General features: G+C 45.4%; 1 long non-coding RNA gene across 1 annotated transcript; it reads right to left on the minus strand.

Moving 5' to 3' along the window:
* Positions 1-3,726: 3,726 nt before the first annotated feature.
* Positions 3,727-5,203, minus strand: LOC142831296 (uncharacterized). Its single transcript, XR_012907018.2, has 2 exons — positions 5,100-5,203; positions 3,727-3,912 (listed from the first exon to the last, which is right to left on the minus strand). It is a non-coding gene; the product is annotated as an uncharacterized LOC142831296 (long non-coding RNA).
* Between the last annotated feature and the right edge of the window lie 3,553 nt (positions 5,204-8,756).

The raw sequence follows: 8,756 nt of genomic DNA on the forward strand, positions 1-8,756 counted from the left end.
CATATTTTCTGCTGATCCTTTTTTGCACTGGGGTTTTTGCAAAAAAACAAGCAGTGTTGATGTTTTCTTTTTGTGCAACCTCCCCCCTCCCTTTTTTGCAAGATCGGTATACCTTTTTTGGGGCATAAGGATCTTGCGGGAAAAGGGGGTATTGTGCAAAAAGAAAATGTTCACACTGTTTTCAGCATAAATATGCAAATGAGACCATGACTCATGCAAATGAGTCCCTCATTAGCATATTTTTTGCTGAGAAAACTCGTAGTGTAGACATAGCCTCATTTTATGACTTCTAGAGCAAGAGTTTGCCCTCAGTCATTGCCAGGGATTTATTCACTTTCGGAATGCCCACAGAGGACTTAATTGTCCTAGGCACTGTACAAATCCATTGATTGTGATTACTTTCAATGAGCAACTCTCCAAATACATAATTGATCATTATATCATCCCACCCAGGACCCAGGGACCTGCTGTCACATACGTGACACAGCACAGTCACATGTATAAATGCCATGAGGGCTCTGATGTTCCCCAAGCACATAGAAAAGAACTCTAGGCCCAATGGAGGGTGATTTTACATCACCTGAACTGAATTCAAATCACTGGAAACCAAGGTGCTTTCCCCACTGGTATCTGCATAAAACCTAAGTAGACTCACTGTCATTAAAAACCAAGCCGCTTCTATATCTATGTCACGTTGGACAAGCCCATTAAGGCACTTGGCTTGCTCTGGAGAATGTACATTCCATGGGCCCAATCCTGGAAACACACACATGCTTCCCTTTCAAGTCATTCCATTGAAGCTAGAGGGACTACCCACATGCATAGTGTTAAGCACATGTGTGTTTACAAGATCAGAGCCTCAGGGGGAAAAACCCCAATGCCCAGGAGAGAGAGGTGACAGGTGAGAGAGGGAAGGCTGGGGAGAGGGTTATGTAGGTGAAGAAAAAAGGGGAGGGACAGCCTCAAGAGGTGGGTTTGAAGGAGAAGGAAGGGGTGATAACACAGCAGGCTGGGCGAGCCTGACAGAGAGGCAGGTAGGATGGGCAGCTGGGGGAAACAGGGGTAGAGATGCAGGTGGTGGCAAGGCACAGCCTTGCTGAGGATGTCAAGGAGTGGTGCTGTTAGAGGCAAGGAGCCAACAGATGTGGGATGATGGGTCTGGAGTGCTACTAAGGAAGAAGAGGCCTTTCCCAGCAGCATTTCAGCAAACCATCTTCTTCCCAGCCCCTATGCTCATCTTCCTCCTTTGACTACAATTCACAAGCAGGAACCCCTACGCATATTGCTACACACTCACACTGTACAGCAAGTCGAGATTCTTTGCATGAAAAATGGCCTTTTAAAAAGGCATCGCCGATTAAGGGCTGCAGCTGGAATCCGTTCAACAGAAAATTATGCAGCAGGCACATTGTATAATTTTACAATTTGAGTACCTCTCCTTTTGCAGTTGGTGCACTGACGTGTTTTGACAGCGCAGTACTGTAAACCCATCATCATCTTTCTTGCAAGAGTCTTTGTTTCAGGCTATAGGGCGAAGGAGAGAAAAGTTGCCTAAAGTTGTATGAAGTGAGATTGCCCACAAGAGAAGTGCCCGCCACTCAGCAGTTGACTTCCCCTGTTGATCCAACAGAGCCCATGTTCATGACCCTTTCCTTTAAACTCAGTCATACTGGGGAGAGTAGGGATTACTTTCCTGACTGTTTAATGAAGGAAGGATGGGGCCCCTTTGCCAAGACATAAAGACACCTTGGAGAAGGAAAGACCAACAGCTGTGACGTTCCCTTCCAGATCTGTAGGAATGATGGAAGATCAGTACTCTCACTACTTCTCCACAGTTTTCTGCTTCCCAACTTGCCAAAGGGAGCTGTGTCTGGTGATGCTAAGACTTTTTCATTGGAGTCACAGATGATTATAAACTGGGATGAACCCATCCACTGACCTGGTTTGCTGCCAAATTAATCAAAAGAGGAGCTCGGTCTGAGCCTACTTCAATCGAGGTGGGGTGTACCTGCACAGTTCCATGCAAATCCTTAGTGTCAGGATCCTGGATTCCGCCAGAGGAGCAAGAAAGCTCAGCATAGACCCTGAGTTTCCACTGATACCACTCAGTCATGGTAAGGTTGAGGTCTCTTTCTTAGTTTAGATCAGGGGTGGGCAAATTCAGCCTGATCGGGCCCGCCAAGCATTTCTCTCCAGCCCACCCAGCTGATTAGCAGAGCGTGAATACTTACAGCTGCTGCCTGTGTTCCATCGCCCATCCCCACCTTGCTCTGTCTGGCTGCCTGCCCAGGTAGTTCCTGCTGGCTGTGCAGAGTAAAGAGTGGTGGAGGGGAGAGGGAAGTGCTGTGTCAGGGTGTCCTCCCCACCCCCTGTTCCCCATCTCTGCGGCGCAGGGGGAGGGAGACACACAGTGGAGCTGCTCCATTCTGAACCATGGATGGTAAGTGATTCAAAAGAGGATCTGTCTTAAAAGGCAGTGGCCTGTTTGTAAGATTTCAGTGCGCATGGATGCACTCTCTCTCCTGCTCTCTCTTTCTCACACACACACACACACACACAGGCACGCACTTCCCCCCATACTGTATCGCTGCAGAGTGGGGGAGGGGAAAACAACAGAGCAGGACAGTTTTCCCGGTCTTAAAGAGACAGCCTGTGGCTTATCTCAGAAACTTACCTAGCAGTAGCCAGCACACACACTGTGTCACTGTCACACCCACCCAATCTGTGCTATACTGTCTCTGTGCCACACACACACACACGCACACACACACACACACACACACACACACACACAGTCACTATCACGCACACACTCTCCCATCTCTGTGCCATGCACATTCAATTTGTGTCACAAAGTGTCTCACACTCACACTCTCTTTCTCTCTCTCTGTAGCCCCCAGCCTCAACCCTCTTCCACCAAGGCCCTGCCTCTTGGGGGGACAGGGACATGAAGCAAGCCCATGCCCATGTACCAGAATTAACAAAGTGGCCCCCTGTGAAAATTATTGCCCACCCCGGTCTAGATATTTTGCTGATCCTTTCATTCCTAAACCTCTTGATTCCAGAAGAGGAACTGGTGGATGGTGTGAAGTACTTTTAAAACTGATGAAGTGAGGTTTTGGCCAATGAAAGCTTATGCCGAAATAAATCTATTCGGGTATGTCTACACAGAAGAGATCTTTCGCAATACCGAGGTATCCCAAACTAGCTACCCCCCATCTTAGAAATGCGGCCGTTATTTTGAAATATTGTTCAAAATAACGGGTGCGCTGTTTCGCTATCCTAGTAAACTTCATTGCACAAGTGATAAGGGATGGCTCAAAATAGGATACACAATTGGCATAGCGTAAATTGCTTATCTTAATTTGAGTTTAGGGTGCTATGTAGAAACACCCGTCATCTTCAAGGTGCCACCAGACTCCTTGTTACCACGCCTTAATGTTGCTTCTGACCTATCATAAAATGGAAGCAAGACTGGAGCCTTGCAAAATGGGCAATTCCTGCCCCTTCTCTATCCTCATGACCAATCTCCATATCTGACAAGAGTTGGAAGAGAGAGGACCAATTGTTTGGGAGGAACATTAATAGATCTTTCCCTAAAAATGACCCTATGGGAACCAAGTCGCCTGTCCCTCACTGTGCCAAGGACAGGCTTAAAATTGCTGGGAATGGAACCGTTTCTAGACCATTTGCCAGAATTAATGGAAACTACAAGTAACGAGAGACTTAATATTTCCCAAGTGTTTAAGTATCACCTCTGCTGTCTTCAACCACTTGCTCAATCAAAGAAGGACAGAGGTTCTCTCCCACTAAGTTCATTGTAGCTCATTGTTCAGCTCATGATTATCAAGCTGGTTCTATGCAACACGTTCATATCTTGAATTAAGTATCCAGACTTTTCTTGGCAATCTCCTGGGAGAAGGGGTAGAGAGCATCATTTTAGGAAAATATTGGCATTGATTTTCAAACTACCAGTGAAAGTCAGCTCTGGCAGGCCAAGAATCAAGGGACTTCCTTGCCTTGAAGGCCAACAGGAGCTGGGTAGCCATTCGCCTCCCATCCCTTTGAGGGTTCCACACACTGAAGGCAATGAACACAAGCACATGATTAGGCCAAATAAATAAAGAGGTCTAGAAAAGTTTAATTTGGCAACAGGAGAGGTGAGTCTTCCTATTTACCATATCAAAGTACTCTGAGGCCAGAAAATCATGAAGAGGAAGGATGAAAATTCTCCCATGCCTTGTTTTCTGTATAATGCCATTCTTGGTTCTTAATTCCCTAGTTCAGTGCTACCTATTAGTTTACATTTTCAGAGCAAAATTCTCCACTTCTGTCTGCACTGCAGCTCTCTATTGTGTATTCTGCACTCGCTGCGCAGGCAGAATTTCCCCTGATGTCAGGAGTTCTGAGTGAGGAATGAAGGCAGAATTTGCAATGTGGAGCTGCAGTGCAGATGGGAGTGGGGACATTTTGCCCTCAGTCTGATGAACGCAAATATTCTGACCTAAACCAGGACTCTGGGTGTAACCTTTATGTTTCTTTGATATTCATTTTCTTGATCTTGGGATGTGTTTTCTGCAGATTTCAGTTTGTTGGTGCAGGCATGTTAACGTTTCTTTTGCTCCCAGGGAGAATTACAAATGCATCTCTGTGACAGCGCATTGGGGTCCCCCGTCTCCTGCACCCCGAAATGGCACGTACAGACTCCACCAGCCAGTAGAATGGAGGTAGTTTATTGCTTCTCCAGGATATAGCACAGCACAGATGTAATCTGGTTACAGGAACTGGGGCTAAGAGGCCTCAGTGCCCCCCTTGAGATGGGGGAGTCCCAGCCCCCCTCCCCAGCTCCTTCTCCCCTGCTTTCCAGACAGGAACTAACTCACTCTCCTTCAGCCCTGCCCCCTAGCCAGGGCAACATTCACCTTCCTTTATTCCTCTCCATGGGGGTTAGCTGGTCGGAGGGTTGAGAGATCCCTTTGCATAATGACCCATCCCTGTCCTCCTGGGCTGTGGTACCGGCGGCAGCCAGTGGGGTTACCACAGACCCATAGAAACCACCAAGTTCCCCCCCACTACGTCACAATCTCCTTTCAACTTACCAGGCCTGGAACTAAGATTTAGTTTAGCAGGGAAAGATTTCTGCATTCCTCTTTTTATATCCATCTCCATGGAAGACAATCCTGAATGAATTCCTGAACAATTTATCTCAGACGTTCTGATTGTCAATACCTCACCCATTATGACCTAAGTGCAGATTCATTCTGACAGACATTTCCATACTCTCAAAGGTGCCACTTTGATACTTTCACTTCAAACAATACAGGACAGGGGCCTGATGTGGGCACAGGTGTCTGAGAAAAGCAAGGTCTTTGATTATGTTGACTTACTTCTGAGACTCTCATTATTAAACAGAAGCTAGCAGCTGTAAGTGGGACCAATCTATGGGCTACCACCTCACAGTTAAAATAAAAACTTAAATGCAGTAGCTCTCAATCATCTGGCTGGGAGTTGGCCCGGTGAATTCACTTTCAGCAGGCCAACCCCTCCCTGCTCCTCGAAACAAAACAAAACAACCCCCTCCCCACATATACATGGACCTCTCTAGTCCAGCATTCTCTGGTCTGGCAACATCTGTGGTCCGGCATGATTTTAATTAGCCAGGTGTCCACTTATTATGGGTGTGGCTAAGTGTCCCACAGTCCCATACAATTTATTTACAGCCACCAGTCCTGGCTTTCTGGAAGTGGATCTGGCCCACGAAAGCTCATCACCTAATAAATCATCTTGTTAGTCTTTAAAGTGCTGCATAGTCCTGTCTTTTGTTTCAGCAAGACCAGACTAACATGGCTACATCTCTATTAGAGTTTTGTGCTGTTATTTAGCTCTAATTCACTCCTAAATGTCTTCTAAGAGCCCAGTAAGCTCTGGAAGTGTGGGTAATGTTGCTAGACAATATTGACCTCCCATGGTCTGGCAAATTCTCTGGTTTGGTCCCAAGGGTGCCGGACTAGAGAGGTTCAACCTGTGTATGAAATTATACTTTGCAGAAAAGCATTGGAAAGTTCATCTTGGCACAGACCCTTATCATAGAATCATAGAATACTAGGACTGGAAGGGACCTCGAGAGGTCATCAAGTCCAGTCCCCTGCCCTCATGACAGGACCAAATACTGTCCAGACAATCTCTGATAGACATTTATCTAACCTACTCTTACATATCTCCACAGATGGGGATTCCACAACCTCCCTGGGAAATTTATTCCAGTGTTTGACCACCCTGACAGTTAGGAACTTTTTCCTAATGTCCAACCTAAACCTCCCTTGCTGCAGTTTAAGCCTATTGCTTCTTGTTCTATCCTCAGAGGCCAAGATGAACAAGTTTTCTCCCTCCTCCTTATGACACCCTTTTAGATATCTGAAAACTGCTATCATGTCCCCCCCTCAATCTTCTCTTTTCTAAACTAAACAAACCCAGTTCCTTCAACCTTCCCTCATAGGTCATGTTCTCTAGACCTTTAATCATTCTTGTTGCTCTTCTCTGGACCCTCTCCAATTTTTCCACATCTTTCTTGAAATGCGGTACCCAGAACTGGACACAATACTCCAACTGAGGCCTAACAAGCGCAGAGTAGAGCAGAAGAATGACTTCTTGTGTCTTGCTCACAACACACCTGTTGTTACATCCCAGAATCATGTTTGCTTTCTTTGCAACAGCTTCACACTGCTGACTCATATTTAACTTGTGGTCCACTATAACCCCTAGATCTCTTTCTGCCGTACTCCTTCCCAGACCATCGCTTCCCATTCTTCTTATTCACAGCTACCCTTTGTGCCCTGCTGCCTTGATGGAGATGCCAAGACGCTGTGTTCAGGCTAACAGGAAGCTAATCTGCTGTCTGCTGCCAGAAAAGTGCTGCTGCTCCATATTTTTTCTCTCTCTGAAACAATTTTTGATCCAACTGCCCTTGTACAAGCAACTACTCAGCAGGGACAGAAGACCTGCTAGAATCACACCAAACATCACCTGGACCAGCACCCTGCCTCTGACAATAGCCATGTGCTTCAGAGGAAAGTGCAAGGTGAAGAGGTCTGCTTTAAAAAGCAGTGAGCTTTGGGATTTTAAAGCCCAGAATTAAGCTTCCTATAGCCTTCTGTATGCCAATGGCTTATGGTACATTTTCCCTCTGCTGCTGACAGTGTTTCAGTCTTTCAGGAGAAGATGTAGTAAGTAGAGAGGGCTCCGGACAGACACTGTGGTTAGCACCTTTTTACATAAACTGGTTCAGAGCTCCTCTCAGAGTTTCACCAGCACACCCCCTCATGTAGACAAGATAACTCCAAAATCCAGATGTATGACAGAGAGATGTTACTCTAACAACCAAAGTAGTTATAAGAGCCAAAAGCTGGAGGCTGAAGTTAGTAAAGTTTAACGGGAAATAAGATGCATATATTTAAGTGAGGATACTTAACTATTGGAACAGCTTCCTTGTGTAACTTTCTAAATTCTCTCACTTGGAGTCTTTAAATCAAGACAGATTATCTTTTTAAAAGACAGGCTCAAGTACAACCACAAGTTGTGTAGATGCAGGAATCACAGGGTGAAATCTATCGCCTGCAGAATAGTAGAGTAATCATAAAAAAACCCTAAAAATCTATTAATTTAAACAAGTCAGACAAGATGTGTCAATACCCTTTACCACTGAGAATGCTTATACATGCACAATTACTTTGTGTGTTTGGGATGAGAGAAAATTAAACTCAAACTCTGCACTCAGGCTAATACGCTTACAGCCACCTAATATTTCCAAGATTGATGGTGACTCAAGCTAGGAATCCATGGTCCAGAAAGGAAAAGGGTTAACATTCAATAAACTGTCTGATTACAGTTCATGTGCTTTCCCCCAGCCAGGAGACTGAAATCCCCAATGACTTCTTAAAATCACAGAATCCTAGGGGTGGGAGAGCTCTCAGGAGGTCATTGAGTCCAACCCCCTGCTAGAAGCAGGACCAAGCCCAACTAAACCATCCTGGCCAGCGCTTTGTCAAGCTGGGATTTAAAAACCTCTAAAAACAGACTCCACCACCTCCGAGGTAACCCATTCCAGTGCTTCACCACCCTCCTAGGGAAATAGATTTTTCTAATATCCAACATAAACCTCCCCCCCTGCAACTTGAGACTATTGCTCCTCGTTTTGTCATCTGTCACCACTGAGAACAGCCTTTCTCCATCCTCGTTGGAAACTTCTATCAAATCCCTCTTCACTCTTCTCTTCTGTAGACTAAGTGAGCCCAAATCCCTCAGCCTCTCATCATAAGTCATATGCTCCAGCCTCTTAATCATTTTTGTTGCCTTTCGCTGGACCTTCTCCAGTGGGTCCACATCCTTTCTTCACGCTCTCCTCCTGCTTATATGTGATACACACAGCCAATCAGGGAACAAAACTAATATCAGGTGCCTTGACGTGACCAGCCACAGTCAACCAAGCTTGAATATCAACTGTTGAGTACCAAATACATTTAGAAAACTCTGTAATCAACCCAGAGTACATTTTTAAAATCTGAAGAAACTGCAGCCTGGTTTTAGACATCCCAAGAGAACAAAGGGAGCACACTTCATCAAGTAATAATACACTCAAACCTAATTATAACATAAATCATACTCTAGTCTTTCAGCCTAGAAGAAGCTTCGTAGCATGGTTCCAGTCAATATGCTTGTTAAGAATATTTTTGTCTATGTTTGACATGAATTTACACTAC

Source organism: Pelodiscus sinensis, chromosome 13, assembly GCF_052426305.1.
Source record: "Pelodiscus sinensis isolate ZL-2025 chromosome 13, ASM5242630v1, whole genome shotgun sequence".
NCBI classification, from domain to species: Eukaryota; Metazoa; Chordata; order Testudines; family Trionychidae; genus Pelodiscus; species Pelodiscus sinensis.